This window comes from Mus caroli, chromosome 2, assembly GCF_900094665.2.
Source record: "Mus caroli chromosome 2, CAROLI_EIJ_v1.1, whole genome shotgun sequence".
Taxonomy (NCBI): Eukaryota; Metazoa; Chordata; class Mammalia; order Rodentia; family Muridae; genus Mus; species Mus caroli.
The window spans coordinates 40,874,843-40,884,937 of record NC_034571.1 but is presented as its reverse complement, the minus strand read 5'-3'; positions in this window follow the sequence as shown (position 1 = coordinate 40,884,937).

Sequence of the window (10,095 nt, the reverse complement as noted above, 5' to 3'; positions counted from 1 at the left end):
CCATGAATTTTTAAAAACTAGGTATTAGTTTTCAGCATTAAAGTAATTCAGTTTTTGTTTTATTCGTAAACTCTTTTGTCAACATTGTTGGGAAATGAATTGGTTTTTTTTAATTTTATTTTCAATTTTTTTCTTTTTTATTAGATATTTTCTTCATTTACATTTCAAATGCTAGCCCCAAGGCTCCCTATACCCTCCCCCTGCCCTTCTCCCCTACCCACCCACTCCCACTTCCTGGCCCTGGCATTCCCCTGTACTGGGGCATATGATCTTCGCAATACCAAGGGCCTCTCCTCCCATTGATGGCAGACTAGGCCATCTTCTGCTACATATGCAGCTAGAGACACGAGCTCTGGGGGGGTACTGGTTAGTTCATATTGTTGTTCCTCCTATAGGGTTGCAGACCCCTTCAGATCCTTGGGTATTTTCTCTAGCTCCTCCATTGGGGGCCTTGTGATCTATCCAATAGCTGACTGTGAGCATCCATTTTTTTTTCATTACAATATAAACACAATTAATTTTGGTAGATTCATACCTTGCTTCAAATCCAATACTAGCTGTTGTGTTTTGTATCTTATTTGGGTTTTCTGATGTGGACAGGCCTTTATACAATTTACACCCCCAAAACTGCCCCCCCCTCCAAGTCCCCCCCCACCATGGTCCCTCACAATATTTCCCTCTTTGATTTTCTTGTGAGAGGGCAGAGCTACCCTCTGAGTATTCCCCCACATCAAGTCCCTACAGGACTAGGCACATGCTTTCCCACTGAGGCCAGACAAGACAGCCCAGTTAGGGGAACAGGATCCACAGGCAGGCAGACACTCCAGCCTTGCTCTAGTTGTTGAAGGATATGCACAAAAACTGAGCTGCACATCTGCTACATATGTACAGGGAGCCCCTGACAGCCTCTAAGGGTCCAGGTTAGCTGACTCTGTTGATTTTTCTGTGGAGTTCCCATACCCTCTAGATCCCTCAATCCTTCTCCCAGATATTCCATAAGAATTTGCAAGCTCTGTCCAATGTTTGACTGGGAATTTACCCATCTGTTTCAGGCAATTGCTAGGTAGAGCCTCTCAGATGACAATTATACTAGGCTCATATCTGCAAGTAAACAGAATGTCATTAATAGTGTCATGGACTGGTGTTTGCCCATGGGATCAGCCTCAAATTGGGCTGGTATTGGTTGGCCATTCCTCCAGTCTCTACTCCATCTTTGTCCCTATGTTACTTTTAGACATGACAAATTTTGAGTTGAAAGTTTTGTTGGTAGATTGGTGGCCTATTCCTCCAATGAGGTCCTCCTTAGGTACAGGAAGTGGCTATTTTAGGTTCAATATCTTCACTGCAAGGTGTTTCAGCTAAAACCATCCCCATAGACTCCTAGGGGTCTCCTAAGTCCCAGGTCTCTGAAATTTCCTAGTGATGTCCCCCATGCCTCACCCTGGCTAGCAGCCTATTTTCATTCATTCTCCTGGCCCTCTGACCTTCTCTCCTATCTTTCCTTACCTGATCCTGAACCCTACCATTCCCCTCGCCGTTCCATCTCTCACCCAGTTGTCTTCCTCCATCTGCCTTACGTGACTATTGATTTCCCTTTCTAACTGAGATTCAAGCATCCTCATTTGGACATTCCTTCTCGCTAGCTTCCTTGGGTCTGTGAAGTACAACATGAGTATCCTTTACTTCTAGCTAACATCTACTTATACAACATACATGTCCTTTTTGGTCTAGGTCTCCTCACTCAGAATGGGGTGTGTGTGTGTGTGTGTGTGTGTGTGTCTGTACATATACATATGTGCATATATTTGATACTAGCTTTCTGTCATATGTAGAGATGGTAAAAATCTTTCCCCATTCTGTAGGCTGCCAGTTTTATCTTATTAATGGTGTCCTTCACCTTACAGAAGCTTTTCTGTTTCATGAGGTCCCATTTACTAATTGTCAATCTTGATGCCTTCATTATTGGTGTTTTGTTTAAGACCCCAGTGGGGAAAATAGGTCAAGGACTGTAGGAGTTGAAGGGGTTTGCAACCCCATAGGAAGAACAGCAATATCAACCAAAAGACACCCCACCACCACCAAAGCTCCCAGGGATAAACCACCAACCAAAGAGTACACATGGGGGCACCCATGGCTCCAGCTGGGTAGGTAGCAGAAGATTTCCTTATTAGGCATCACTGGGAAGGAGCCCATTAGTCCTATGGAGGCTCCATGACCCAGGGTAGGGGAATGCTAGGGCACTGAGGCATGAGTGGGTGGGCAGGTGGGGGAGCACCCTCATAGAAGCAGAGGCAAAGAGGATAGGGCACTTCTCAAGGGAAAACTGGGAAGGGGAATAACATTTGAAATGTAAACAAAATAACCAGTAAAAAATGGGGGGGGGGGGAAGGTTATCTCTTGTGCCAATGTGTTCAAGGCTATTTCCTATTTTCTCTTCTATCAAGTTCAGTGTATCTGGTTTTATGCTGAAGTCTTCGATGAACTTGGACTTGACTTTGGTGCGGGGTGATGAATGTGGGCCTATTTTGCATTCTTCTAAATGCAGACATACAGGTAGACCAGCACCATTTGGTGAACATGCTTTCTTTTTTCCATTGCATGTGGCTTCTTTACCAAAAGTCGGGCATGAGTAGGTATATGGATGTATATATGGATCTTCTATTGCTTTTGGTAGGATGACATTTTTAATATATTGATCCTGCCAATCCATGAGCATGGGAGATGCTTTTGTCTTCTGATATCTTCTTCACTTCCATCTTCAAAGACTTGAGTTTATTATCACACAAGCCTTTCACTTGTTTATTAGAGTTACCCCAAGATATTTTATGTTGTTTGTGGCTATTGGGAAAGGTGTTCATTGCCTGATTTCTTTCTCACCCATTTGTCATTTCTATAGAGAAGGGCTACAGATATTTTGAGTTCATCTTGTATCCAGGTACTTTTGCTGGAAGTGTTAGCAGCCTTCTTTTTCCCGGTCCTGTGCATCTGTTTCATCTATCGTAGCTTCAACAACTGAGATTCCCTCTCCCATCTCTTGTATTCTATTGGTGAAGCTTGTATCTTCAGTTCAGATTTGCTTACATAGATTTTCCATTTCCAGAATGCGCTCAGTGTGTGTGTGTGTGTGTGTGTGTGTGTGTGTGTGTGTGTGTGTTTGTGTGTATTACTTTTGTTTCCATTTTGAGGTCTTGACCAGTTTTATTTGTTTCCTTCAACATTTTTTCTTGACTTTCTTGGCTTTCTTTAAGGTATGTATTCATTTCCTCTTTAAGGAACTTTATCACCTTCATAAAGTAGGTTTTGAGGTCTTTTTCTTGTGCTTCAGCTGTGTCAGAATATTCAGGGCTTGTTGTATGTGGTAGGATAGCTGGGCTCTGATCATGACATATTGCTTTGGCTGATGTTGTGATCTTATGCTAGTGTCTGGGCTCCTAAGTTTCAGATTATTATAGATCTAGGTGAGGATTCCTGAGATTATCTTTGTGGGATGGGTGTTGTGTCTCTGTTTCTTCTCGGGTCTTCTTGTCGGTGTGGCCTGTGGTTAAGGAGAGAGAGGGTCTCCACCCACATTTGGGACTGATACAGAGCTAGAATGAGGGTTGGGCAGATTGGTAATAGGGTTTGATGGCACCAAGAGAGTATGGAAGGTCTACAGGCAGGCAGCCTACCTGATGTTAAGGTAATCTGAACTCAGACTTTCACCCAAGTTGAGCAGGGCGTCTCTGTCCCAGTCTCTCTCATTTGTTTCCATTCTAGCTTCTTTTCTTTTGTTTTTGCAAGGCTGGGAATTTAATCCAAAGTCCCATTTATGCTAAGTGAGCATTCTATCACTAAAGTTTACTCCAGTTCTTGTTCTTATTTTTCATTTAAGACAGTGTCCAACTACAGCTGCCCAGCCAGGATCTGACCTCCTTCCATTGCAATGTGGACAGTTTTTCCTTTTGCTTTTCCTGTGTGTGAGATGTGTGCATACATGTCTGCATATGTATAGGGTGTGAAAACCCATGGCTGCCTGAGAATATGGTGGTCTGGGAATCATTGCCTCACTGGTCTACCTTGTTGTACTGGCTGGTTTTGTGTGTCAACTTGACACAGCTGGAGTTATCACAGAGAAAGGAGCTTCAGTTGAGGAAATGCCTCCATGAGATCCAACTGTAAGGCATTTTCTCAATTAGTGATCAAGGGGGAAAGGCTCCTTGTGGGTGGGACCATCCCTGGGCTGGTAGTCTTGGGTTCTATAAGAGAGTAGGCTGAGCAAGCCAGGGGAGGCAAGCCAGTAAAGAACATCCCTCCATGGCCTCTGTATCAGCCCCTGCTCCCTGACCTGTCTGAGTTCCAGTCCTGACTTCCTTTGGTGATGAACAGCAGCATGGAAGTGTAAGCCGAATAAACCCTTTCCTCCCCAACTTGCTTCTTGGTCATGGTGTTTGTGCAGGAATAGAAACCCTGACTAAGACACTTGTATTCACTGTGATGGGGTCTCCCAGTCAAAGCCAAAGCTTAAGGACGACAGCCTCAGTCCTACTAGCCATCTGGCTCTGGGATCCTCACCCCTCCTCCTTCCAAGGCTGGAATTAAAGAGAGTCACTGTGCCAACTCAAATTTGCTGTGAGTTCAAAGATCCAAGCTTCTATCCTTAGGCTTGCCCAGCAAGCACTTAATGATACTGCATTTCTTCACCCCAACTTTGGCATTTTTATATACAGAAAAATAATTATCTTTTCCATTTTTATGAAGTTAAATCTGCTCATCATTCCCTTTAAAGATTTTTTTAAGGAAATCATTTATATCCACAGAGTAAACCACATATTTTATATCTTTCTTCCAGTGTTTGTGTATTAATTATTTCTTAACTTACCCTTTTTCTCTCTGGGATTTACTTCCTATATGATAAAATGAGATTTGCTAAATTAATCTCTCTCTAAAACTGAAATCAGTTGAAAATAACAGTGAGTGTTAGTCTTAGAAGTCTCCCTACTTATCTCCCAAAGCCAAGAGATGTGCATGGTACAATATGATGGGTAGGGTATGGTAGCTGATGTCCATAGTCATAACATATGGCATGGTTATGAATGTACTTGTCATTTTAGATGTAGTTGTCCACAGTGCTACTACTAAAACAGGGAGCATTAAGTGATGTATTTTAAACATATCTAAAGTGTGTTTAAATTGGTTTAATTAGCCAGAACTGCTGACAAATTAAGAATTTTAGATTCAAACAGTCTCTTGGTCTTTGCAAATAACTTTTTTTTTACTTCTCAAGGGCTTCCAAACAGACGTAGCTGTTTGGATGAGGTTATTGCTAGGCATTCTTATGGGTTTCACATAGACTATGCTCATTCTATCTGTGACCTAAGTACAATAGATTCTATTATTTAATAGCACAACACTGGTGCACTGGTATATCCTTAACTTAGCAAAATTAGCAAAACAATTAAACAAATTCTTTTGGCTTTACTGCTTCTGTCAAAATTCTACACAGGAGAAAGAAAATACATGAACATAAAACTTTTTTGTTCAAAGTTTCAAACTAATAATAAATTTTAGTGCAAAGGTTGACTTCTATACCAAATGTGGGAGTTTTCATAGCTTGGGGCTCTAAATCCCTAGGGCTACAGAAACTCCAAATACAACATGCTTTCTATAATTAGCATTTTCTATTTCTAACCCTGTTAAATTTCTGTTCTAATAAAAATATAGATTCAGGAAAAAAAAAATTAGTTCCTAAAATCAGATGGTTTTCATGGGCCAGAATTTTTCAAACTCCAAATCCAGGTTAGGAATTTTTAAAATATCAAATCCAAATCGACTTCTACTATTTGTTATCAAAATGAAAATATTTGCTGAGGAAAGGAACTGATGAGAGATAGACTGGAATTTCACCTCTGTCTCTGTCATCTAAATCAGACAAAACAACATCCACGTGCTTCTCAGAGGCACAAATAAAACATTCAAAATTTTAGCAGACTTCTTAATGACTAGATTTTTTTGTTGTTACATAATCTTAGCTATTAAACCATAAATCTACCTTCCAGATCGGAGCCCTGGCATCAAGACAGTCAGTAGAATTTCAGTGTTCCTGTTCAGAGATTGTCTTTTGGTAAAAAGACCCCCAAGGAATATTAAAGGGCCATCAAGTGACAGAGTAATCATCTGAGAATTCCAGCTGGTGTGCATCCAAACTATCTACCTTTGCGTTTGGTTCAGGGCCCTCCAGATCAAAGAGGATATTAGAAATTAAGATGTATTTTAAGTAAAGATAGTATAACATGACTTTTTCATGTGAAATCGTATTTAATAAAAGTACTTTTTAAGATATTGAAATTAAACTGGGTGTGAAATGCAATCATTCAAAGATCTCAGTATTCAGAGTAAACCCTGCATCCTCTCCAAGAGTGAACTGCTCCGGACTCTGGGACATCAGCAGAGTGCATCAGGTGTTTTACTGAAGACTTATTGCTCCATGCGTGCTCTAGACCAAGCCAAACGCTCACATGGCTGCACAACTGTGGTTACAATCAGGTCATCGGTGAGAACTCTGACCGTAAAAGTAAAATTGGAATTGGGTCATGGTGCTCTTTAAGTGGTGAATTTAAATGTTTTCAGGTAGGCTAATAATATCATTTGAACAACAACAACAAAGTGTCATTTTTACAGTGCTTTTCTCAAAAAGTAAACAAGTGTCCATAATTCTGATCACCTGCACAACATCTGAGTGTAATGACAATGTTAAATCACTTGTCAACGCCCCAGTTCAGGTTCCCCTGTCAGACTCAAGCTGAAAACACTTGGCATAAATTGAGGAGACTCTAACAACCTTAAATCATTGTGTCCTGCACATGCTCAGAACCAATGACTTCCAAATTTGAGCACATATAAAAATTTGAAGAGCTTCAATTATTTTAAATAGCCATGTGCAGTGTAGAGAGAGATTTAAAATTGTTGTAGTGCCTGGCATTTTTTAAGTACTTCAGCCTGGACATGAGTCAAGCAACATCCTGTCAGGAGACACTGGTTCAGCTTGACTTCCCAGACGTAGAAATACACATCTAAAGAAAGGAGAGCGGGATTTGTTGAATTACACGATTTGAAAACTGGGCATCTTACAAAATAAAATAAACATACTGTTCCAATCCAGTTACAAAGAAGAAAGTGAAGACCATAGCTATCACTGGGCCAGGCCAGAGCAGAAAGATGAAAATAGTAATTTGAAAGCAGGAAGAAAAAAAAAAGTTTTCAAAGCAGCATGAGATAGAAGCAACTCAATGCAAGAAGGCTTGAAAGGCACGGAAGTCAGATTCCTGCACTCCTGGCAGCAGGAACATAAGGACATTTCCCTTGCTGCCTTTTCTTGCTCCTGCTGGCAGGGCAAAGCTGACTTCCTTGTCCCTTCACGGAGGGGCCACACTTGCTTTGTATATTCCCTTTGTTGGAATTATTCTTCTGTGGGAGAGGGTGAGCACTTTGACATTTTACATGGCTCAGAGTTCACGGTCAACATACAAACCCTTAAAGAACCCCCCTCCCCAAATTACATCTGCACAATCAGGCTTTTTAAGCATGTCTTTTCCTCGGACTTCCTATCTTTGCCACCAAGCAAAAAGTTCTGGTCTCCTTTTTTGCCTTTGGGTATCCACGGTCTTGAGGCTTGGCACTGCCCAGGGAGCTGGACACTCTTCATACTTTTGTGTCAGGGAAAGCATAACGCCCTATAGTTAGTACAGGAAAAAGGGTAAAGGGAAAAAAATAAAAGGAAAAAGCCTGAAGGCACTAGAATAATTAAGCCAATGCGGTGACAGCTGTGGCAGGTCCCGGGCAGAACTGGCTCCACTGAACTGAATTAATGACATCAACAGCCCAGTATCTCCATTAACACTTGATCATTAATTATTACCCTCTGACAGTAAGAGCCCAAACCTTGTTAGGAGTGGCCCCGTTATTAATCTACCTTACCTGCCCTCCGCACGACACCTCAGCACAGTGCAGTGAGTGGAACTCTTTCTGTTCCAGTCCTTGCTTGTTGTTTTTGTTTTTGTTTCTCAAACCTCATCTCTTGCTCAAGTTACCTGAGTAAATAGTGATGGCCATCAGATCATAAAGTCTGCTTTGAGTCGCTAGGTTTCATGCTCTTTCATCTACAGCTGAGGCTGATTGGGGGGTGAAGGGGTGGGTGCTACCTGCTGCACTGACTTTTTTTCATCCAGTTTGGAAAGGTCAAGAAATGCGGTTTACCTGACAAAGTACAAAAGGCAGCAGATGTGTAAATTATTCACCACTGTCCTTTTATCTGCCCCTCTGGGGAGAAGAATTCCTTAACTTCCCTTAGGCTCATCCTTGGAACTCAGGTCACTGGGCATGTATCTTTTCAACTCTAAAATTTGCTCACTTAAATTGCTTTCAGGAGCCAGTGAGATTGCTCAGTTGTTAACAATGCTCCTGTGATAGCTGTAGGACCTGAATTCAGTCCCACCCCTCCCTGCACCCACTGCATAGTAAATGAAGAGGACAGACTCCCCAAAGATGTCCTCTCACCTCCAGGCTTACTCTGGCATTCAATACACACACACACTCATCATCATCGTCATCATCATCATCATCATCATCACATCACCATCATCATCATAACAATTAAGTTTTAAATTCTCCCAAAATATAGGGATATTCAACTTTATGTACACTGTACCAAATATTACCTTGGTCAAATTCTGATCGTCCTGAGAAAAAGACACATTCCTTTAACTTTACAAGAAACATTAGATTAGTTGGATTTTGTCTTAAAAGAATTAAGGATTTGCCATATATTTGCACCAGAATTTTGAGGCAAAATTTCAGCATTTAAAGATTAAGTCACACTTTTAAACATTCAGTACCCACCTGCTCAAGTGGGTACAGAGAGAGAGAGAGAGAGAGAGCAGTAGACACCCCACAAGTAGCTATGGAATTCCAGGAGAACTGGAAAGTGAATAGAGTAGCCTGTTCGTAAGACGCACTACCAAGATCTATACTGAAAACATAGCATGAGTTTCATGAAAAAATAAACTCAGGGAATGCAAGCCCAAGCCACGAGTTAAGAACTCACTTCACAGCAGCAGACTGTATAGCACTGGAGTGATAATTAACCTTTACCAAAGACTTCATAGAAGTCTAGTACATTAATTTGCTGATTGTTCTTTTCCTGCTAAAGACATACTCCAGAGCTCACTTCTTCGTCATAAACATAGACACGGTATAACTTAATAGAGTGTCTGCTCCAGCTAATGGCCCTGGAATGCACTGAGAAGACCCCAGCGCTTCAAGGAACAGATAACACACTTCCCAGATGGCATCAAGACTATAAAGAAACAATGGCAAGAGCAGACCATGTTTCTGTCCATTCTATCTTCCATAAGGCAGAACAGATTAACAAATTCTAAAGAGCAGTTTTGTAAGGCTTTTTCATAAAGTGATGGTCAGGAAAAAAAAAGTCAAAATTAATATACATGACACTCACTAACAGCATTGTGCTTAATTATACCATGAGGACTAAATGTTTGCTCCTCCAGGCACAATCCTATCGCTAAACACAGCTCTGCTCAATGTCTGTGTTTACAATACCGTGTGGGTCAGTCCTCTGCAAGATCCTCCTGGGTCCTTTGGTTCATGAATGTGGTTAAGCAAGCCCCTCATTGGAAGCCATCACTCAGAAATCCCCAACACTTGGAAATGATAACATGTAAAATAAAGCCATTGATTCATGCCAGTATTTCCTATCTAAAATCATAAAATAGGGGAGGGGTTTAATTCTATGAGCCCTAATTCTCTTATTCAGGGGGAACTAAAAAAATAGTAAACAGCACAACTTCTTGAAAATGTAAAGTTGAGACATGTGGTAAGTGATGCAAATTTGCTAATCAAGAGAGGTGAATGGAGAGGCAAGAAAGAGCAGGTAAGCAAGGAACAAGATCAAGCAGCATTTTGTAAACATTTAGCAAAGCACTAAGAGTCTTGGACATTGCAGGAAGTTTGGTGGAGAAGGAGGAGGACAACGACAACTATGATGACAACAACAAGACTGCAAAGGTGGTGGTAGAGGTGGAGGTGGTGGGGTGGTGGTGG